The 25,332-nt window shown below is 36.4% G+C and overlaps 1 long non-coding RNA gene across 1 annotated transcript; it reads left to right on the top strand.

Annotated features, from left to right (window-relative positions):
- The first annotated feature begins 4,717 nt into the window (after positions 1-4,717).
- LOC138065815 (uncharacterized) lies at positions 4,718-24,637 on the top strand. The gene is made up of 3 exons (XR_011138883.1): positions 4,718-4,804; positions 22,220-22,321; positions 24,554-24,637. It is a non-coding gene; the product is annotated as an uncharacterized lncRNA (long non-coding RNA).
- Positions 24,638-25,332: the final 695 nt, after the last annotated feature.

Raw genomic sequence — 25,332 nt, forward strand, 5'->3', positions numbered from 1 at the left:
CTAAGCCCACAATGTGCCAGCATTTTAAATACCATTATACAGTTATAATTCCGCTGTTCTCCAAGAAGATTTAACATACAGTGAAGGCACAAAAAGGCAGATAGGAGCGAGAAGGATACAAAATGGTTTACATTCAAGGACCAATTAATAGATGAGGTCTCTTTAGCCTGGAACAGAGAAAACTGACTGGAAATACCATCAAAGTTATAAAACCATATGTGGCCTGGAGTGGCTGGCTGAGGAAGGTTTACTCCCTGTTTTTTCCAGTGCAGGAATTAGAATGAGACTAGAGGTGCACAGTTCAAACAAATAAGAGGAGGCATTTCATTACACAGCAACACTGAGATTATGCATCAGCTTTCCATAGGATGCTTTGGGTATAAACATTTTGCATGAGTTCAAAAGGTTACTAGATGAAATCATATAGAAAAATGCAACCTCTGGCTTGGGCTGCTTCTGCGCTGCAGAAAGCAGTCCCAAGGCTGGGAAAATGCACTGATGTAGAAATCATTGGAAGCCTGTCTTAGTCTTACACTTCCTTCTTCCCACGTATCATTGTTGATCCTTGTCAGAAATGGGACATGGACCTAGAGATTTTAGTTTGATTTGGCAAAATCATTTTCATATTTGTATTCATGCGTTTAACAATACTGATAATTACTAGATATAAACTACTAAATACAGCAGAGATTTTTAATATATGCTTTCTTAAAGTATGGGTAAAGTATGCTAAGAACTTTGCATATAATATTTTCCCCATTCGCCCTGATGGCTAAGACTTTAGCAATTGGGTATTACTTTTTAAACGTCTTTTTTTTTTTTTTTTAAGTGCAATGTGAGGTGCACTTTTTTTCTCTCTCTTCTTTTACCTCAATAATTTCCACTGATTTTTGAATGATATATACTCTGCAAAGTAAAATTACATTGAAATGTTAAATATTCTACCCTTTAGTATTTCTCATTGAAACTGCATCATCTTATTTCCTGGAGTCAAACAAAATAATAAAAACAAATAGTTGAGAATCCAGTTTTCCAGGAAAGTCTACTTTGTTTTCTTTTCTTCATTGTCATAGTTTGTGAATAGCAGTTCAGTACCCAGATGGTTAGAGAATAAAAAATAATGAATACAATCTGTCTCTGAATATACTTAAATTACCACATGTCAAAATATTTACGAGGCAAAAAAGCAAAAAAATCCACTTATGTTCATGTTCATTTGCTTATGTGTGTAGTCTGAAGTATTTACACAAGAAAGAAAAAAAAAATCATTTAAGTCTTTACAGGACCATGCTGTGTATATCATAGTGCATACTATTCCAGAAACATTTTTGAAATAACATGCACACACACACACACACACACACACACACACACGCACACACAAAGACACATATAGACACATATATACATATATATACATACACACACATATATACATATGCACACACACACACACACACACACACACACACACACACGCGCACAGAGTAATACAGTTTCATCCAATAATATATGAACTTTGTAAGAAATTGATATGACGAAAGAAGAAAATAAGTATGGTATAGTTTAAAAAAAAATACACATAATCATTCACTTTTCAGATCCTATTTCTGCTTACCTGAATGTACAGATGCAAATTTGAAAAGGAAGCAAAATATTTGGTAAAGAAATCAGATAGAAATGGGAAAAACTAAAAGTATCTCTTCAGGCTGTCGTTTCAGGCTGTCGTGACAGAAAATAGAATGAAAAGAACAGAAAATTACATATTGGAATTTGAAAATCAAATGAATAATCAAGCTCAATCAGCTTTAGCTCCACTCCGACCACAGTGTTATTTATATATTTGTTTTTCCTGAAGGACCAAGCACTGGGCAGCTGTACAATATGAAAGCATAACAAGAATGTTCAACAATAACACATCTGAATCTGTCTGACAATATACAGTAGGATGCTAGCTAATGAATATTTTTTTTGTTAGTATGGTTAATTGATTTTATTTGGAGTTATCCACATATAATCCAGTAAGAAAGTATAACAAATGAAATAATTCCATTCAGATACTTAAAATCTCCATATATGGTAGACAGATATATCCATCCATACATATATATTTATGTGTATACACATATGCATGCATATACATGCATAATAGGTATCATAGTCTCATCAGAAAATTATAAATTTTAAATCTTCTAATACTCTTTTGGCAGAAATAAATGTCTCAGTGGACTCATCACTTCCATAGAAGTGTGTTCCTGGCTTCCTCAGAAGAAGACTCATTTTACTGTAAATTTTTTCTTGGGGATATGTTTTCAGTTCATTTTTCCTTTTTTCACAAAGAATATCACCAATCCATCACTGAATTTAACTATTTTAAATCACAAACATTGGCAGTGCTGAAAATAGTGTGGTGAAGTTAATTCATTAAAAACAGGAAAAAAGAGGGGGGAGGAAAGGCTGTGGAAGGAGAATTCTAGGCCTTAAAACCACATTTATAAACTTAAAATTCCCTTGATGGACTCTAATTGTTCCTTGGCTGACCCTCGCTTTCTTTTAACTCAGCATCCTTGTATTCTAGGTAGTTCTGCATGTTTACTGTTCTACAGGTGAAAAGGCATTTTTTAATGTTTTACCTACATTGTTTTTCTTTCATTTCCCGCTTACACTCACTGAGCCTGTCATCTGAAATTATCTGGAAATGGTTATTTTGCTGTTATTAACCACTCCATTTAACAATGTGAGCTTTTTAATATGATCTTCATCTTTTCAAGCCATCTTTTCTTTTTTAAGAGTGTGCAGGAAATGACTTAAAATCTTTACAATCACCATTTTACAATCACCATTTTCTGCAAGGCATGTTACTATGGAATTTTTCTCTTATCAGCACAGCACAAACAGTATAGAATAGCTCCTTGCACAATACACGAGAGTGTAAAAATACTGTGATGATAAATCAATCTATCTGGTTAATCAGGGATATAATTAACATGGTTTCAGATATTAAAGCACTCATCACTAACAGGAAGTCAATGAAACAAAGAGGTCTTCTGATTAGTTGGAATTCTTTTATCCTTATTGCTGTTATTTCAATTAATGATTCAACAAATAACAGATTTCAATCACTAACATAAATCATTATGAAGATAAAAACTTTTCTTCAAAAAAAAAAAAAAGGGAAAAGCAAAGCATTTTAAATCAGAGTAGGTTTTCTGTTTTTCTTTTTATGGTTAGAAGGCACCTGATACTATTTAGATGCCAAGAATAAAATGATTGTACAAATGGACTTCAGTTTGTAAAGATTAAGAGAAGAAAAAACAAAACCACAGGAGATTTGAAGAAAAAATAAAGAATAGTTGAAGCTCAGTTGCTTCAGCTGATTTTCTTTTCCTGATGAAGAATAATTATGAAATGAAGAGATGAAGACTCTCAGAAGTAGCTGGAGACTGAGAACAGCTAAGCTATTGCCAATGGGTTACTATGGATGGGCAGAAGCTGAGGGAGCGTGAAATGTCAGCTATTATCAGCAAAGAGTGTTTAAAAGATGGCAATTCATGTGGATTGGGACAGGTCAGGATTAAATAGAAAAGTCTGAAACTAGTGAAAGGGGAGGAATGACAAAATCAAAATTTATTGAAACCATGTTCAACAGAGCAGTAGTTTAAGTTATATTCCTCCCTGTAGGCCTGTATGGTGGAGGAATATGGAGCTTAACATAAGTGCTAGAAGGCAAAGGCAAACAGATTTTTGTCAGACTAGATACAATGTTTTCTGAATGTTCTTGTTTTTCATAGGGAGTTAAAACTGCACAGCCATGTAAATTTCTAGATGGTAGAAACTTCAGGATGCTTTTTTAGGAGGAAAAAAAAGAAGCCTGGGACTCACAAAGGCAAGGACTGCACTGTTACTTTCTTTTGAAGTGGGCAGTTGTTGTGAAAGAGCCACATGGGCATGCACAGCACAAGATCTACAGGAGTGCCTGGACTTCTTCAAAAGGAGCCATGGAGTGGGAAGGACACATCACCCTATTTCCAAAAGTTCGTCATGCCGACGTGTCAACAACCGACTCAAGCCCTAGCCAAGACAATCACACAAAATCTCTCTGTTCAATAGCCTTACAAATGCAGAAGTTCCTGTAACTCACTGGCTGACTATCTATTTCTCTTGATGTACTTCTAATTGCCTAGAGCTTTGTATGCAATCTGAATACAAAGTTAATTAAAGTGAAATTACTTCCATATCAGTTATAGAGGTGGGATCCAGATCTAGCTGGACATTAAAAAGTTATTCATTTGCATGCAGATGTTTACATGTGTGCTGGGTGTCTGAACTCCCACTGTAGCTAATCAGGTTAGCAACACTAATCTAAATTCAGTTGCCTTAACAGAACAAAAGGTCATTGAAGCACCATAGGGCATCCAGGAAGATAAATGATGCACATATTTACTTGAACTGTGGCCCTACCCTACACAGTCAGTGTCAGTGGGTCCTACAGAGCTATCTGTACTGTGGTGACTGATTCATACTTGAGCATCGTTGTCGGTTAAATTTTGGACAAATGAATTCCATTCTTCCATTTTTTACTGGGTGTAAGATCAATACATCTTATTATAGCCTTTAATAATTTACAGTCAGGTAGGGAAAGACATCTGATTTCAAACTTAACATATGCAGAATCATTACTACATTCAACTATTTTTGGTTGTATGCCTGGCTTTTTTAGTACAAAGAATAAAGCACTACAAGCCACGATCATAATGAAATTTTGAAGGGCATCAAGGGTAAGACTGGAAGGAAGCTCCTATGGGTAAGTCTAGTTTACTTTTATCATTTGTCAGCATATTACATTATGTCATTCATAAAATTGTCAAGATCCCTTCTCTTACTGAAGCATAAACCATCAGTACCAACTACCTCGTTCTTCTCTTTCTTCTTCTTTGTTTTCAGATAACATAAGCATGGTAGAATAGAGTATTATTCCCTCAGGATATGCATTGCCATATCACTACATACAAATATACAACAAACATGTTCTGATGCGACAGAATCATATGAAAGGTAGAAGGATTTTTGAAGGCTTTACCTTCTTTCATTCATACAGGTTTTAACTGCTGTTTACTATATTTAGCTATTACCATTATGGAAAAATGGTGAATAATATCATTAGGATAAGGAGATAAAATGTAGTTCTAAGTGACTCAAATAAGTAACTGCATACTAAGCTGTAGATGCCTGGCTTTGAGTGTTTTGAAATATGGTTTTGCTTTTGGAGGGCAAGATAATGATAAACCATTGACATTAAATCAAATGCATATAAATTATATTTTGTACATTTTGTACATTTTTTGTGCTTTATCATCCTCGCACTGCTTTCTGTTATTTACTTTTTCTGAATTTTCAAATTTCATTTTATAGTATCGGATGGTGGGCAATATGGTCGGAAAGCACAGGGCACAGTCGTCAGCATGTCTCTATTGTAGGTCTTTTCACCAAGAGAGAGTCAAGTAAGCATGTGTAGCACTGTTTAAAACTGTTGAGAATATTTTTAAATTAAAAATTAAGTTTTACTTTCTGGACACACTATACTCTATGATGTATGAAGCATCAATTTCCTCTGTACATTTTGCAAAATTATCATAATGAATTGTGAAATAATGTTAAATGCCATTGGAACTAGAAATACAGGTGCAATTCCTGTATTCATGATTTTAATCATGATAACTGTCAAATTCAAATGCAAATTAGGACTAATTTACAAAAATAACAACAACAGAAATCTCTAATGTGTTTCAAACTATGAAAGCAATCCATCCACAAAAATATTAAAGGGAGGGAAAGGATAGAAGGAAGGAAAAGAAGGGAAGGCAAGACAAAGCAAGGCAAGACAAAGTAAGGCAAGGCAAAGCAAGATAAGGGGAATGACCGTTTAATAAAACCTGCTGGCCACATAATTCCGATTTTATGAAATTCGTATGATATCTAAGCCCTAAACAGTTTCTTCAAGGGTCAGATTCTAAATATCTTTACAAGGAATCAAAGGGTAGTCTAATGGAGGGGGGGAACATCTTGTTTTAATGATTCAATTGTTCTCATGATTTAGTGTGTGCTGGTTTCTAGGTTACATAATGGTTATTGCCTGAATTGCCTCATTTGGCAAGGGACCCTGAAATGTTCAGTGGGAAAGTTTTGCAACTGATGAATTACTTAAATGATTAGATTTGTTAAATTTTTTTTAGATGCATAATTTTACTTTATCTCATCTAATTGGATTTGTAGTGATGTTACATTAATTTTGAACATAAAGCAAAATAAGACCTAATACGTACTCAATAACAATTTAAAAGTTGTTCAAAATAAATAACATCCTTAGTTTATTCCATATCTATTCATTGGCTACTTAATGTTTATTTGTTTATTCAGCCTCTAGATAGATTTAGAAGCTGAATGTCACTTCAGACAACAAACCTTACCGTTTGTTTAACTATGACGCTCTGTTGATTAAAAGTAAATATTGTTTTTATTAAATATTCTTATCAAAATGAAAAATAGTGAAGTTAAGGGGAAGGAGAAAATAAAGGTTGAAAAGAGTGGCAAAACTAAGAGGAATAAAAGGCCAAAATCTCTGGGAAAGTAATATAGGTATTATCACAGCAGTTGAGATCATAAAATTAAGTCACTTACATAGTTCAGTCCTTGACAATGACTAATATTAGATAGTGGAAAGAGACTGGCCCATGTACAATATTACATCATGGATAGTTTATTATACTTTTATATTTATAGTATATAGTCATAGAGGGAGTCTGCTGGTAAGAGTTGGTTTATTTGTCAGATTTGAATCTTAATTCTAAATATTCAGTGTCACAGAATCAAAGAATCACAGAATGGTTGAGGTTGGAAGGGACCTCTGGAGATCATCTAGTCCAACCTCCCTGCTCAAGCAGGGACCTCTAGAGCATATTGCCCAGGATCACATCCAGATGGGTTTTGAATATCTCCAGCAAAGGAGACTCCACGGCCTCTCCAGGCAACCTGGTCCAGGGCTCTGTCTCCCTCACAGCAAAGAAGTTTTTCCTCATGTTCAGGTGGAACTTCCTGTGGTTCCGTTTGTGCCCGTTGCCTCTTGTCCTGTCACTCGGCACCACGGAGAAGAGACTGGCCCCATCCTCTTGACACCCTCCCTTCAGATACTTGTACACGTTGATCAGATCACCTCTCAGCCTTCTCTTCTGCAGGCTGAACAGGCCCAGCTCTCAGCCTTTCCTCATATGACAGATGCTCCAGTCCCCTAAGCATCTTCGTAGCCCTCTGCTGGACTCTCTCCAGGAGTGCCATGTCTCTCTTGTCCTGGGGAGCCCAGAATTGGACCCAGCACTCCAGGTGTGGCCTCCCCAGGGCTGAGGCGAGGGGCAGGATCACCTCCCTCCACCTGCTGGCAACACTCTGCCTCATGCACCCCAGGATCCCATTGGCCTTCTTGGCCTCAAGGGCACACTGCTGCCTCATGCTGAACTTGTTGTCCACCAGCACTCCCAGGGCCTTCTCTGCAGAGCTGCTTTCCAGCAGGTCAACCCCCAGCCTGTCCTCGTGCAGGGGGTTATTCCTGCCTAGGTGCAGGACCTTGCACTTGCCTTTGTTGAACTTCAGGCGGTTCCTCTCCGCCCACCTCTCCAGCCTGTCCAGGTCCCTCTGAATGGCAGCACAGCCTTCTGGTGTGTCAGACACTCCCCCCAGTTTAGCAGCACCAGCAAACTTGCTGAGGGTGCACTCTGTCCCTTCATCCAGGTCACTGATGGATACACTGAACAAGACTGGACCCAGGATTGGCCCCTTGGGGACACCACTAGCTACAGGCCTCCAACTTGACTCTGCACCACTGACCACAACCCTCTCAGCTCGGCCATCCAGCTAGTTCTCAAGCCACCTCACCGTCCACTCATCTAGCCCACTCTTCCTGAGCTTACCTCGGAGGATGTGATGGGAGACAGTGTCCGAAGCCTTCCTGAAGACACTATGTTGTCCATAGACAACATCCACTGCTCTCCCCTCATCTACCCAGCTAGTCATTCCAACAGAGAAGGCTATCAGATTGGTCTTATAAGTGTATATATGTATTTCTCCCATAGTGTTGAATGTGGAAATTGAATATAGAAAAATTTCAGTTGGGGAAAGGGGTTGTGTATTTTGAATACTTCTACTGTTATACCTAAAAAGAAGAAGAAATGATGGACTTTTTACCAAACTCAGTACCAAATTTAGTACTCAATAACAAAATTACCATACAATTATTTGGATCTAGGACTTACCTATTAAGTACTTCCTTACTAAACAAAAAAAAAAGAGATCCATCTGAGCTAACTTTAGATAAAATCTGAGAGTGTCGATTACGATTTTTTATTTATTATATAAATATGACTGTTTTGTTTTGTTTTGTTTTGACCACATTACTTCTGCGGCCAGGCTTGGAACACTCCTCTTAAGCAAACGCATCATCACAGCTATGCACAGCTATTTTACACAGCTATGCTATCAACACAGTTAGGTGCTGACATATGTAGGAGCAGGCAGAGGCAAGCCAAGAAAGGACGGGACTCAGTTTTTCCAACAGAGAAAAATACTTATGGAATTATATCCTGCCATTGTGGAAATATGTAATCACCTTGTGACTTCAGTTATACCCTGGAGTAATTCAGGTGGATTGCAATGATATTGCATCTGAAATAGGTACTACTCAGCATGAACCCAAGAAAGGTAGACACAAAGCAACAAACGACAGCTGTTCTATCTTGTAGCTTTTTTCCTAATATTACTTTATTTTCAGGATATTATAAATGAAGAATTTTCATGGTTTTCTGCATGTATACAGCATGCACTAAGTTGCTGACTTAGCAAAAAAAAAAAAAAATCTGTACTCATCACTGAGGAGAAGAACTCTTAAACCATTTAGGGATATAGTGCCACTCTGATCTAAGTCAAAGGTAATAGAGTGAAAATTCAATACTGACCTCATTTGTTTAAAAGCTAGGTTAGTTTTCACTGAAAGGGCCTGAAATCTAGAGAATGTTTTCATTTTAATGTTATTGCAAAGTTGACAGTATAAGGAATTCTTTGTTTATTTAAATAGCTATATACTAATTGATAGGGTGTTTTAAAAATCCCTCCAGCTGAAAATTTTTTTATAGGAACGGTTCCATAAGAGCGAGATTATGTTTTACTGTGAAGCTTAAGAGGACTCCAACACATAAAATGTTAAAATACTGTGAAGAAATATGCAATCCTCTTCAGCTGAAAGGTGATATTACTTTTACTGTACACAAAGATCAGTTATAACTTGGAGTTTAACTGAGCATTATTTGTCATTTCCAGATGTTTGGCAGCTGTCTTTCAGGGAATTTATTACTGATTACCTGTTTATCACCCAACCTGAACTAATAATATCTAAACTGTTCCATAAACAGTGTCTGTAATATATCTTATGTGACAAGCAGGCTTGTACTGAGGAGAGAAAATAAAATTTATAAAGCGTTATCTGAATCACTTATTTGAGTGGATCAACGCAACAGCAAATTAATTGCTTCAGACAACAACAGGATGTTGACCTACCAGTAATATATTGTCTGAGGGCTGCTGTTCTCTGCGATGTAAAATATGGCAGTGTGCATTAGCACATTTTAAGGGGGATGATCAGTTCTTAGTTCTAGACCTCTGAACGCTCCTGAACATCTGCAACAGAATAATCAACTGCGTACATATTATATTTTCTACCAGCAAAAAAATGCTTAATGAAAGTAGAGAATTATACTTTAACAGGCTTTGGCATAAACGAGTTGGAAACAGCTGGGTCATAAAGAGGTTCAAGTTGCACGATGCCAATTAGTTAGAATTCAGACACTGAAGGTAGGTTGTATCTCACCTAACCTTGGACATCGACAATATGGATGTCTACATCTGAGACAGTCAGGTATCTTCATAGGTAATGGATGCATATAGGCATTTTTAGATTCAATATGTCTTGTCTATTTTAGGCAGTTATTTCAGGAAAGATAAGTTTTATCCTAAAAAATATTTTTGTCCATTAACTATAAAAAGAGATTACATGTATGTAGGAACTTACTTAAAGAGAGAGAGATGAGCCAGACAAATCCCAGCCAGGATTTTTTTTTTTTAATGACTTCCGTGTGTGCATTAGGTTGTGCCGCAAGGGCTCAGAAGCACTCCCTGCTCCTCCAGTAGCCTATAGAAATCCTCAGGTCTTGACTTTGTCAGTACCCCATAGGCACCTCCAGCACTCACATCAACATGAACGACACAGATGGCCAGATCCTGTTCCCCCTCTCCAGCACATCGAGATTGGAGTCTGCTAGTAGAAAATGCAGATGTGCACAATATGGGTCTCTCCTATAGCTGATTTTAGACACCCAGTATCTCTGGTAGCTAGCCCCAAGCCTCAGTCTCCTTGCTGTTGCTAGCACCCAGAAAAAAAAGCCCCTCAGGCCCGCAGTTCCTTTCTGCAGTGGCTGGAGAAGCCTCCTATAACCACCTCTTGGATAGTCTGACTTGAAGTTTGCTCGTGTTCACAGATACAGGTTCAGAATAACGAGCACACACATAGAAGATAGTTAGGAACAGATTAGACAAGTATATAACATAGACTACCATGACCAAGCACTGGTCTCAATCATATAAATACACCAAACAGCTCCTGTTTAAGTGTAGCCAGTCCCCTTTTAATTATTTTCATCTATTTTCCCTTGCTTGTTCCTCCCTGATCCACCTTGATCCCTCCCTTTCCCTGCCTTTGGTTTTTCTCATAAATTCTCATAGAAAATTTTGCATATTTCCACAATCTGGGCCCTTAAAAAACTCTGTAATGAGTTTGGTATAAACCCCAAATGCTATCTAGTGTATCCCAAAATTTTCTCCCTACATCTCACACCCTTTAGGCAATAACACTCCTTTAGACAATAACCCCCATAGTCTGCATGACATTCAGGGAAGAGATTTTCTTTCGCTAGGTCATCCTGGTGAGTTTTGCACCAAGGACCATGGTCTGGTCATTCTCCTTGGATGGGTTTGGGAGTAGCCAGGCCGGCATTGTTTTCTCACTGGGAAGGTTCATGGGGTTCCTCCACCTGTCCCTGGTCCTCTGACGCTTGCCAGGCCTTTGTTAAGTGTAATTAGGCTTTTATCAGACAATCTAACAGCGCTATGGAATACTTATTCATTTTAAGTGAGACACAGTTGTGCAAATAGTGACAAAATCGGTGATATTCATACTTAAGGAATTGGTATTAGAAAAATGCGTTAAGTAGAATTCAGAGCTTATAACTGTGACCTTTTGCCACTGCTGGGAAGGAGAGGAGAAGGGAGGGCATAGGAAGGGGAAAAGGATGAAGGGATGCAAAATACTTATATAAATAAATACACTAAAAAGTTAATATATGGACTGTTGTGCACGTGGAGGAGTCTTGGATTAGAAACATAGTAAGTCCTTTATCTCTTGAAAGATAGTAGGGACCAAAACAAAAAACACAGTATTTAAAGATTTTGCAGTACATTTTAAGGCCGAAATATCCTAAGGATCACAGGTTTATGCTTTTAGGGTAGTTTCTTTGTCCCTGTAGCAGGAGGTAAAGAGGTGCTAAATAATTTAATGTTCCACTGAATCACTGCATGAGCAGGAATATTCTCTGATTAATGAACAAGAAAGGGGAGAGAAACGTTCTTTTTTATTAAGTAGATCATCAGAAGAACTAAACAAATATATAAATATCTCGTAACACTGGAATATGACAAATTGCACAGAGATTCATCTTAAAGAAAAAGGGCATAATTTGGATGTTTATGTTATATGTGTATTATTTAATATTAAAACATTTCACGGTATAGGCTTTTGTTTCCTTTACTTTCTCCCCTCAAATGACAGGTTGCATTCTATTCTTCTCTCAAAGATGCTTAGATTATCTCAGTGATGATCATAGTAAAAGTAAAGTGAAATAAATGGTCTTGGACTAGAGTACACTAAAATAGGAGTGCTGCCTGGGGGTATAACAGCTTGTATTATTATCTTTTTTTTATTATTATTATTATTATTGTTTTCTTCCTTTCTTTCTGTTCTGTCACGCAAGTAGCACTTAAATGAAGTAATAAAGATTTGTAAAAACCTTATTAACTATCCATGCAACTATATTAGTGTTTATGACTTTTACTGAGGAAATTCCACCAAAATTAATTTACACTCTCTTTAAAAGAGGAAGGAGGTGCGTGTGAAAAGCAAAAATATTTTAACTCAGAAACAATAAATAGAATTTACAGACTGATAAATCTAATTCATAAACAATATTCCTACATTTTTCAAATTTTGCTGAAAACAAGTTAATGTGATACTATAACTCTCCCTTTATTTTTGGAAATGTTCATCTAATGAAAAATACACATGCGATAAAGGACACAGGCTGTTTGATGTGTAGGACATTCAGATGCAAGAATTAATAATCTGTGCTGTAAAAAAGGAAATTTTTTTATGAGTAATACAGAATGATTTGGAATAAAAAGAAGCATTTCTTTCTAGCAGTAAATTTCTTCTAATAGGCATCAAATGAAACAAAAGAAAAGAAAAAAGCATTTTCTTTTAGGAGTTCTGCCACTTAAAAGAAAATTTCAAAGATCATCTTGTATTTCAGAACAATGGCACAATATAGACCATAGGCAGGTTGAATTATTCTTATCTGTTCAGTATCATAGTTGTTGATAGCGGTTAATGCTACGTTATTAATACAGCATTACTTATGCTATTAATTATGCTATTATATATTAATATACATTAACAATAATGTATATTATTAATATACATTATGTATATACATACATAATGCTACAATATTTTAAGTAAAAAGTGGAAATTATGCACAAACATTATTGCTAGGTACAGGAAATCAATATTCGTTAAATGCTGAATTTTCAGAGTAATACCTTGTATATACTGTTGTAACTTTCTATAAGAAAGTCTACTAAAGTTATGAATGCTAAATTAAAAATAGTTTTGCTCAAGAAAGTTTGAAAATAATGTAACCCATCAAAATGCTTATTTCAAGGTCCCAAGTCAAAGGCTGAGATGAGAAGTACCTTATTTTCTTACTCATAATCTTAGTATGCCTATGTTTTCAGGTGTTAGCAAGTAAAAAGGTTGTCATATTGGGAAACCTAAAATTCTGTTGTATAACTCAAAGACACAATAATTTCAGCCCAGATCCTTGATTTTGATTTAGGCAGCTAGGGAAGTCAGAAGGCTAGAGATAATCTGAATCACAAAATAACACTGAAAAAATAAATGAAACCCGTACCTTGCAATATCCTATTCTCTTGATTTCACACTAGCACATCACATTTGTTGAGGTGGTGATTTTATAGGGACATTCCCATTCACCAGATTTCAGCATCACATGTGTTTTGAAAACTCATAAAGATTTGGATATAATTATTGTCCCAAAATACTAAAAACCCTCAGCCAGATGAGAATGGCTCACTTGTGCCACTACATCAGCCTTACAGAGTAGCAGTACTGAACTAATAACTTTACAGAAGCCTATGCCAAAGTATCAGCCCAGCACCTCTCCATATGTAGCTAGTAAAGTTGGATAAAGATACTCAGCAGTTACCCAGACCTAGAAATGGTGAACCTATATCACAGCTATGCAGAGGCAGAAAGTAACATTTTCTTCCTGTCAAGCAACAAGTAATCATTCATAATACAAAGACAAGTAGCCAATAAATGGCTGGTTAGCATATTTAATATTATCTAAATCAGAGAGTCAAAAAAAAGGGGGGGGGGGGTAGGGATTTAGCACTGACCAAGAGAAAAATATGAGAATGTAGTTTCTCTCGTTAGTTAAAAGATTAATTTTTTTCAAGAGTAAAAGAATCTCAGCTCCAGATAGTTCTTTTCTCTTTTACTCGTGTTGCTGTTGAAGGGAGAACACATCTTGCATAAGAGTGTGAAACCTGGAAAGTCTTTGGAAGGCATTCCCCATCCCTTCGTGAAGCAGCAGGAACCCCAAACTTTCCAAGAAGAGATTTTTTGCTTCTTTTCAAGCATTTTCATTCTTTTGTCGTTTAATAGAGGTGGGAAAGGTAATTTCTCTCCTTTGAGAGTGAAAAAAGAAGACATTATCTGCATAAAAAACTGCATATCTTCTGCATACAACATACCCAGCTTCACAGTCTGCAACATAATCCAATCTAGTTTCTACAACCTATTGCTCAGACTCCTGCCTTTATCTTACAGATAATGTTTTCCATTACTCAATCTTGGCTTCTTAATTGTCCTGTGTAGTTCTTTCCCTAAATACATTATCTGCCTTATTGCAATTCTTATAAGTATTTGCATATTTTTTCTTCTGATTGACCTCCTCTTCTCTCATATTCTTATTCAAACTTTGTGCTAATGAATTTCTTTCTCCTATAAGTAAGTAAAAGTAACTATAGATGTCATAAGACAAGTCTCTCTTATCTTTTCACCCTCAACTTCTCAACATTTCTGGTATTAATAGTGTTAGCCTTGATTCCAAAGGCTAGGACAGAACCAAACACCTATCCTGAAAGCCTCACTGAGGTCACACACCTGCAGATTCCCTCTCAGCATCAGTTCTTGAGTCACTTGCTGCACTTCACTGTATCATCTTATTTGTGTTCTTTTCCTCTCTTAGAAAATCCACAGAAGAATACCTAAATCTTCATTATTTTGAGCACTTTCACATATGTACTATCACTGTTCTTTATCCTTTCAGTTGAAAAATCTAACAATTTGTCCCCAAATGAAGGATTATTTTACTACTTCTATCACAATTCTTTTCAATTTCAGGTTCACATTCTCATGCTTGAGGTTTCTTGCCCATTCTTCTTTTCTTCCTAGCTAGCCAGTTAATTTTTCTTTATAGTAAATCTCCATTCTCATAGCCTTTTTCTGCTTTTGATATAACTCTTTAACACAGGGCATTTATTCTTTGTTTATTTGTTTTTGTTCTTCTCCCTTTCTCTTACTTGTCTATGGAACTTCTCACTCCCCCCCCCTTTTTTTCAAAATCTTCCATATATTATCCTCCTTTATTTAGCACCTACCATTTCCAAAAAACCCTCTTTACTTCATGCAAGGAAAGCTTTCACCTTCTTCCTTGTCATTCTTTTTGCTTCTCTCTCTCTCTCTCTCTCTCTTTTTTATTTTATTTTATTTATTTATTTATTTATTTATTTATTGTAGTTGTGCTTCTGGGAATTATCTTGCTTATTTAGAGCTCTATATTCCAGATCCTTCTAAGCAAAAGGAACCTTCAGATATTGATTTTCCTATAAAGACTTACCTCTTTTCACTTCCCTGATATCTTTGTTTTCCTATCTAAATCTTACCATTGTTTCCATTGTATTTCATAGTCTCAGATTTTCTCTTCTCTGTATTCTGCTGAAAAAATAAAGGTATATTCTATATTCTATATTCATCAAAGGAATATGTTTCTCCAGGACTCTTTGGATATTTATATGAATAGATATTTATATGAAAGAAAGGGGCTCCAAAAACTGTGCAGCTCTAAAGACGCTTGTCAATTGTGGGGCTTATGAGATCTTCACAAGAGGAAGCCTTGTGAGAGCCCTTTCCCACTTTGCAAATATGATTTAAATTTCTAACATTTTTGGTTTCTGTACTTTCACATTAACATAGTACATGATTCTACAAAAATATATTGATTTTTCTTTTCAGTTATAAAAGAAATATTGCTTTTGTAGACCTAGAGAGAGTGACAAAATAAAAAAGGGAAAGGAAAGAGGAGAGGAGAGGAGAGGAGAGGAGAGGAGAGGAGAGGAGAGGAGAGGAGAGGAGAGGAGAGGAGAGGAGAGGAGAGGAGAGGAGAGGAGAGGAGAGGAGAGGAGAGGAGAGGAGAGGAGAGGAGAGGAGAAAAAATGTGTAAGAAAGAAAAGTGTAAGCTGATGAGTTTCTCTGCTTTCATGTCTCTGCCTCTTCAGAGCCGTCACTAATCAAGTTCTTCAGCACATCATCATTTCTGCCTTTTATGTCCCTCTAGGCACACTAATTATCATCTGTTACAAATGTAAATCAAGATTATAGCACTGGAGTATACTTAACATGTTGCATATACATGAATTGCAACATTTTATCAAGGACGTTCTCTCCCAAAAATAATCTGTATGTAGCATTTCAGATCTGTTCTTGGCATTTTAAGGACTTATTTCAATAAATTCAGCAAACCCAATGGGGAAATGGAGCCAGTGGAGAAAAAAAGAAAGCCCCTTCACTCTTTTTTATCAGAATATGCAGAATATTATTGCCTCCCTCCGTAGCAAGATGCTGTGTTGAGAGCTGGAAGAGTCTGTGTAGCAACATTAAGCCCTTTTGCTTCTTCACATGAAGCTTAAAACAAACAATAAACAAAAAACCCTGTAAGCTTTCTCAGGCTTTTGATAAACAAGCAATTAACTTGTATTTTTATAATCCAAAGCACAAAGCCTTCCATGTCATAGATTCAACAGAATTCTCTCAGCTTTCAGGGGCATAAAATACATCTCTTGCCATTACTGCAGAGGTTCTACTATCTTGCCTACTGATTTCAAAGATTTGGAAAACAGTCAGGTATGTTTAGTTAGGGTTTAGTATTTTATTTCACTGCTATTCTAAAAGATATTTAATTATATCTTGAATAAATAAAAAAAATTGCCTAAGATTGCCTAATTTAATAATATTAGTTAAAAAACAACTTTGAAAAGTGTGACACATTCTGTTAAATAGCTTTGTAACACTATTTTGATATTTTGACATTAGTGGATCCAGTTTTATTCTGTTTTCTATTTTTAGTTTAACACAACTGTTTACTATGATTTACTGAGTGTCTGTCCTTTCACAGTCCAAAATCTTTGAAATATGTATGCTCAAATTATTAAAGGATCCCTCTATTTTGACAAACAAAGGAGAATGTATTTATGAGGATTCATATCTACTGAAAGGAAAGGTGATTCTAAGACCTGGTTTTGTTATATAGCCCAGATTTTCGGTATGACCTTCAACAAATCCGTTGTGGCTTGGAGAACTCCAGGGCAGTGCCAGTTAGAGTAACAAATACACGCAGTTCAGACTCGCTGTCATTTTAAAGACAGTTTTCATTTCTCAGGGTAGTCTTTCATGATTATACAGACTAAACTTTGGCTTTTTGACACCATCTAGTCAGTCACTCACATTGGCATCAGTGAAGTCGGCATTAGATTGTCTGCACGTGCAGTACAGACAAGCTCACGGTGTCTCTGATCAAAATTCAGCAGAATATAAAACCTTTTATAGTGCTAAATTAAAGATTAGCTGATCCAGTGGTTAGCAGACTAGTGCTTAGGCAGGAACTTAAGAAACATGGCTGATACAAGGAGTTTTCCTGGCATATTCTCAAATCTTCTGGTTACCTGAAGTTCCAGGATACTGTCTCCTCACTTTTTTAAACTATCATGGTGTTTGGAAGGTTAATTTACAAATCAGAAAATCTAGGAATTTGACCTTTCTTATCTAAGCAGATTTCAAAGCTGCAATACTTGCTTTCTGAAAGAAAATCATAAAATGCTGTCTGAAGGGAACTGGGATCAGTGGGGTGCCCTGGTTCTGCTGTGCAGGTGTCTGTGCAGAAGGCTCAGGTGGGGAGGCACAGCAAAAGCTTCACTCCACATAGCCTAGAAGCAGAAACGTGCTTCTTTGTGCAGTGGTGGGGGATAAGAGAGGTTTTTAGGTATCCATCCCTGGTACTGTTTATACATTTGGCCCAAGCATTCATAAAGTGAAACGCATAAAGAGACTATGGAGAAGAATAAGAGGAGTATTGTGCTCTTTGACTCAATATTTTGTCCATAAAAAATAAAAAACAATAAAACTTTCTTGTATGACACAACACTGATAAATCCTGATTTCATTAAAACTCTGCTTCTTTTTCAGTGCTGGGTTCTCAGTTGCTGACAGACTTTCCTCAAGTACTCACCATATATAATGTGGATGTAAACCTTGAGAAGAATAGACAGCTCTATTAATTAAAATTCTATACTGCAGAGACACTTACTTTTAAAACCCTTAGAAAATTATGCAGTTGTTTCATGCCCACAGATTTCTAAGAACTTTTTTGTTATATAGTTACGACAGTTTTTATTTCCATTCAGTGATTGCTTTCACAATAAACTCTAGCTTTTTAAGGCAGTTTGGTAAAAATGTAAGATGTAAAATGACTGTAGCCCTCATAAAAAGGCAGTAATAATAAAGAAAATTGCTGTGAATGATGTTCTGTCATGCAGGTGATAAAAAGGAATTAAAAACAAGTACCGAGTCGATTGTTAACACTATTCCAAATCACCACTACGCACTCTGGAAATAGGTAGAAGTAAATATTTGACAATCTCGTTGTATCTGCACCATTATACAATTAGTATTTTCGCATCTTTAAATATGAAGCAAACTAATAATCAGAACTTTAATTTAAGGAATTAAGAAGCAAAAACCTAATGATGGGGAAGGGTTATAGAACAAAACTTGACATACTGTATGATGAATGTATTTTCAATCTTACAGGGGTTTTACTTTACTGCATAGTGATGACCAGGACCCCTTTCCCTCCCCTTGAACATCTGTGAGCCTTGGAGTGTCTCGTGAAAGGAATTTGCTACATCTGTATTATCACATCTAGGGTAGCTTTGAGCTCCTAAGTTCAGATGAGTATCCATTTTTGATTTTTTATTAATGTGACAGTCAGCCGTAGAGTCACCGTGCCTCCCAGACCTGGTGCCAGAGAAAAACAGTCTAGGTGGGCAGGCCACATTAAAGTCCTGGCAGCTTACAGTCAAGGTCTGAGATTGGGCAAAACGCCTCAGCAAGCTCAGAACAGCACCTGCAGCTGACTTGCCAGGTGTGTTATATCAGCTTACTTGCCTCCTGGCTTATTTCCTCATGAGAGCAATATAATCCTCCAGGAAGCTGTGAAGCAACTAACTGAGAAAAATAGAAACATTTACATGTAATTTAAAGCTGGTCTAGCAAAATTACTGGGAAATATATCAAAATAATTCTGCATTTACAAAAGGTTGGTGAAGACTCTATAACCTCTAGGGTTCTGTGAAATGGGATTAAAATTGACAATATTATCCTCCCTAACCAGTAAAAATAACTATATTCTCCCATGTTGTGTACTAAAGATATACCTCAGTAAACAACATCACCCAGAGGGCATATTTTAAATTACATCTAAAATTTGATTTTTTTTTTTTTTTTCGTAAGGGAACATACTCAATTTTCTGTGTATGCTAAGAATTTTGCAAACCTTCCCTTCTGGAATATCCATGGTAATCTACTCAGTATCATAACTAAGAACATTATTGCACAATGTTTTCAGGTTTAAAGCATCTGAAAATGCAGTAGAATATTAAAAAAAAAAAAAAAAAGAGAGAGAGAAAGAGAGAGAGAGAAAGAGAGAGAGAGAGAGAGAGAGAGAGAGAGAGAGAGAGGGAGAGAGGGAGAGAGAGGAGAGAGAGAGAGAGAGAGAGAGAGAGAGAGAGAGAGAGAGAGAGAGAGAGAGAGAGAGAGAGAGAGAGAGAGAGAGAGAGAGAGAGAGAGAGAGAGAGAGAGAGAGAGAGAGAGAGGGAGGGGTTAGGTTTTCTTAATATAGTTTATTTTATAAATGAGCATCCACATAACCAATCAGTTATTATTGATATTTGTCTCATACCAGATAAATTACGATCAGTAAAACAGCTCTCATTATACTGAGATGAAACCACATCCATTGCTTATTTATCGACTGAAGTATGTATCTTACTGACAGGGCGTATGGAATGTAACAGTCAGAATCTCTCTAGCTATGTACTCACAAAAATGACTGTATTATATTTTACCCCTTTAAAAAATGAAATTTTTCTTACTATTATCAATTTTTCTGGTTGTTTAAACTAAGTTGTATTAAGAAAAAATCTAATTCCCTCTCCCTTTTCATTTGCCTTGTAAATGACATAACAAAGCATAAAGACTTATTTCAGGTGAAGTTAATGGTTACTGTTGGTACTAAGTTAAGCACTACCAGAAACATTGCTTTTTTTTTTTTTTTTTTCTTAAGGTATGTGATGCCCCTCTTGAGTAGCTGTGTTAGAAGGCCGAGAGCCAAAAGGTTAACCTTTCTTGAGGAAAATGGATTATTATTACTTTGTCAAACCTCAGGCATTTCTGTCTTTGCCTGAGACATTATAAGCCTCAAAAATATACTACTCAATAAATGTGTAAAACTTCATTAATTTTGTATACCATATGTGACTATTTGACAAGAAAGTGTGAATATAATGAAGAAAGATTCATAATCTTAGAAATAACCATCATTTTGATTCTGAAAGATAAAACAACAAGTTTTCAGAACAGGCCAAATAGCTTCACAGTATGGAGGATTTATAAGCGTAATGGATTGTTCAGCAGCTGAGCATGCCACTGACTACCTTAAAATCATCCTTAACAATCCTATGATAATGGGATAATCACTCTGTGGCAAAAAACCTGTTTCAAATTTACTTTAAAAAGATTTTTTTTTAAAATGACTACAGTAAAATTCTACTATTTATACAGCAACAGCATGAACAGCTCTGATTAAAATCATTTGAAAAAGAGTCTGGAATTTGAATTTAATTTTGACTCTACAAATCAAACCAAGCTTTAAAAGCAAAAGCTACTGTGTCCTTCTGTTAAACCAAACTTAGCTTACTAGGTGTTAAGAAAAACAACAAATTTCCCTCTTTCTCACCCCTCATTTTCGGTGTTTGTTGATATGAACATATCAACATGATATATATTATGGAAAATATTATATTTATACATTTACATAGTATAGTATAGTTTAATATAATGTAATACAATATAATATGGTATATCTCTCCTTGAATATGTGATAGCACTCTCTCTGCCTTTGACAAGAGAAAATAAGTTTCTTTCTTTCTTCTGTGCATTCTGGGTAGAAATAGATACAATATTGACCTCAATAGTTTCTAAATAGAAGGTTACTTTCGTAACAACTCAACTAGTACAGTTTGGTAACAGGAAGCTAGGTTATTCTGAAAGCTCACTGGGGAGGTTCTCATCTGTGCGTCATTTGTTTCAAGCTCAGTTTAGGATGGACATTGACTAAAATTTAACCGTCCATTACTAGTAACCGTCCATTTTTAATGGCAGGATAGTCACACCCTAATAAGCATTAATTGAAAACATATTGACAATCTGAATGTATACAGCGGTCAAATTTACTACCCATCATCAATGTCTTTATTCCAGGCTGAAAAAGTAGACAGTGGTAATGTAAGTGCATAAATCCACAACTGCAGTGGTTATATTTCTTGCTATTTGGTTAAAAATAAATGGTATATAGCAGTGGAAAATATGAAAGGTCTATTGCAGAGATGCTAAAATTTCCCTTACAAAGACAAGCATTGAACAATATCATACTCCTTTCCTAGCACAACATAGTTGTTTTTGAGGGAGAATTGTATCAGTTTCATTAACTTAATCACTCTTTGCGTAAAAAACTTGTTTAGGGATTCTTTGCAAACATCAGTGAGGAAATTAAGACTCTACTAGAGCACTTGGTACTGTCAGAGGGAGAAGGCTAGTCTTCACTTTTGGTCCCCAAGTCCCAAACTGCTATTCTTAAAATGTGGCCTGGTGAATGAGGGAAATTTTTATGTTTGTTTGTTTTTGTATTACAGTTCTCTATATATAGAAGTTATTTTTCTGTGCTAATAACTGGATCCTCACAGTACTAAATACCTATATTATATATGAAATGTGAATTTAATAAAGCGCCATTGGCATAGGTCTACTGCAGATTCCTTACTACTGGTATACTTATGAAAGACAACGATATCGTCAAGGTGAGGAAGTAAGACCTGCCTCTTATAGACACTATAAACTGGTAGATAGGACAGTCCTCTGAAAAGATTGAATAACTGAAATAACTATTTTCTGAAACAACTTGAATTATTTCAGAAAAAAGAGAGGAAGGAACTTGGAATATGCCCAAGCAGAAAAGCTCAAGCCAGATGTTGATCTTTGTGTGCATAGGAAATGGATCAACACTATTCCACATCTTTTCTCCTTAAAAGATTTATTCTAAAACTATTCAGGGCTATGTTGCTGAAGTGAAATAAAATACAGCTTTTTTTTCAGATAGTGATTTTACTTGGAATGCGCCCTGTTCTGAGATGTCTAACCCTTTCCTTGATGACATATTTAATTCAGAGCTGTAGATGTACTTCAGAAATCCAGTAGGTAGGTGCTTTATCAACATGACCTTGCTCGTTTAGTCATGTTACCTTTTGTCACATTTATTTCTCTTTATGAAAAAATATATTATGAAAAATTGCATCATATCAAATATTTTGTGGTTCTAAGAAGTGCATATATAAATATACTTTTCGTCTCTTTATGCCCACAGCATCCATTAATAGGAATATTATCAGCTCCAGCTGCCTAAAGCCAGATTGTAAAGGAATACATTTGTAAAGCAATCTGGTGCCTAAAATGTGTAGATTTTTATATGCTGCATCGTATCATATGCCTTCAGTTTCATTTTAAATTCATTTGCCAATCAGTATGGATAACGTAAATTGAAAATACTTCTTATAGACATATTCTCTACCAGTCCAATTTTTGCAACACTCTAAGTGCACAATCTCGTGCAGCATGCAAGGTAATGAGTAAATATTGGCATAGAAGTATATGGTTTGTTTTGGATAAATATATATGTATTTTTTTAATGTTTCCATCCTGTAAGCAAGGATTTTACATAAAAAGACTGTTTCAGTCAGGAAATCTTTGATTTTGAAAAGATGAAAGCAAATTCAGCAGGGGAGGGAACTAGCTGATATGCTGGATGTGAATGCTGCCATTTAGAGGGGCCTAGGCAGGCTGGAGGAATGGGCCAGAAGGAACCTCAGGAGATTTAACAAGGAATAATGCAAAGTTCTGCCCCTGGGAAGAAAAAATCCTATGCAGTGATGCAGGCTGGGGACTAATGGGTTGGGGAGCTGGTCTTTGGAAAAGGCTCTGGAGACCCTGACAGAAAGCAAGCTGAATACGAACTTGTCCTTCTTGCCCTGGCAGCAAAGACAACCAACAGCACCCAGGGCTGTGTTGATAGTAGCACAGGCAGTAGGTGCAGGGAAGTGATTATCTCCCTCTCTTCTGCACTCATTAGACCACACCAACAATACTGCATCCAGTTTTGGGCCTTTCAGTACAGGAAAGACATCAATAAATTGGGGTGAGTTCAGCAGAGGGACACCAGGATGGTTGGGGCTGGAGCACTTGCCCACTGAGGAGAGGTTGAGGGAGCAGGACTAGTCCAGCCTTGAGAAGGGATGGCTGCAAGGTGACCTCACAGCAGCCCTCAGTACCTACAGAGAGGTCAGTAAGGAGCTGGAACCAGGCTTATCATAGTAGGGCACTGTAGGAGGACAAGAGGAAATGGGCATAAATAGAAAAAAAAGAGGTTCAAAGTGGGGGTACAAGGAGAAACTTCTTCCCTGTGAAGATGGTCAGGCAGTGAAGCAGGTTGTCCAGAGAGGTTATACAGCCTCCTTCCTAAAAGTTTTCCAAGACCTGCTTGGATAAAGCCCTGAACAGCCTGGTGTGACCTCAGAGCTGTCCCTTCTCTGAGCAGGAGGCTGGACTAGATACCTTCCAAAGTCCTTTCCTATCTGAATTTTTCTGTGTCCCTGTGAAATACAGTCTGATTTTGAAAAAAGACATCAGAAATGCATTTTCTAAGGTATCTTTGCTCACAGATCCAGGGGAACAATATTTGTAAGACTGTATATGACAATCATGGTATTAGCCTAGTCCCATGAAGCATTCATGGTAAGTTTCAGTTTTGATTTTAATTTTGTTGATAGATGCTAACTATTTTGATTAAACATGAACGGATTATTTTATTATTACCAACATAAAAAGTTGAAAACAGGAAGAATCTTATGTTGATATCCAAGTTTTTAGCGTTATTTTGACAATTCCCTGAAATTAACCCTGTATTGCAATAGTAATTGAGATGGTGACTGATATGATTAGTGTAATTGCAGCAACCTAGATAGGCTAGGCAAATCCGGTGACTTAAGTAATCTGACCAATGTGCCTTAGGTAATCAAACAAGGCATCGTATTGCATTGTGTTGCATAAGAAACAGAGCAGTACAGAAAACTCTGCTTTTCTCTCCTTGGCACACACATACAGCTCTGTACATTCAGGATCTGTTCTAAAAGAAACAAAAAGCCTTGATGCAAAAAGAAGTCTGGAACAACTGGCATATACCCCTTTCAGATTTATCCAAGGGAAAAGTTAGCTGTCATGCATGCCTTGTCTCTTTTAATAATTTCCTAGCTGCATTAAATCGCTCAGATAAGGTGAGCATTCTGAATTGGGTATCATCTACACGTCAAGAATTGTGTTTTATACCACACCATACCACTTCACTAACCTTCTTAATGGTGTTGTATGCTTTTTGAGCAGGAAGAGTGACAGAACTACATTTTGCGAAATCGCATGGGAGCACGTGCTGCACACCAACTCAGCATAATCCTTTGAAATCCCTTAGAATGAAGGAATAAAAACAAAAAAAAAAAAAGCCAAAAGGAATGACTCGATGCTTTTCCACATCCAAGCCTCTGCAGTCAGCAAATGCATTAACTCTTTCATGGCTGAGTTCGTAACGACATAAGACAAAAAAAAAAGCAAGATATTAAATCCATTCTCAATAAAAATAAGTAAACTAACTAGCATAGCCTTTGGTAAAAACAAAGGCCTCAAGAGAACTATTTTGTTACAGCTTGACCTAACTATTGTATATCCTACTGGTCATGATCCACCATACTTTCTCCAGTAGAAGTCCCTAAAAAAAGAAGTTGTAGAGAGGGATAAAATGAGATAAATGTTCATCCTCATGAAATAATTTATGTTAAAACTATAAAGCTAGCGATTTCTTAATCATCCTCCACTCCTATGGAGGAAAAGAAAAAATAAAAGAAATAAAAAAAAAAAATTCTTTGCTTAATTTAAGGAGGAATGAAAAAACAGTGCAGAGAGTATATTATTTTCCTTCTAAATGAAGACTGGAGAGAGAAGAGCCCTTGTCAGAAATTCCTTCAATCCATTGTCCATAAAACCCTTAGAATTAAAATAATAACTGACAGTATTTTTATCTTAAGCATAGACTGGGAGGAGAAGCTCGATCCTACTTCACCATTCCTGCTCGGTTAACTGGTTAGCTGGGATTTCTCCTTGTCCTG

Source organism: Struthio camelus, chromosome 1, assembly GCF_040807025.1.
Source record: "Struthio camelus isolate bStrCam1 chromosome 1, bStrCam1.hap1, whole genome shotgun sequence".
Taxonomy (NCBI): Eukaryota; Metazoa; Chordata; class Aves; order Struthioniformes; family Struthionidae; genus Struthio; species Struthio camelus.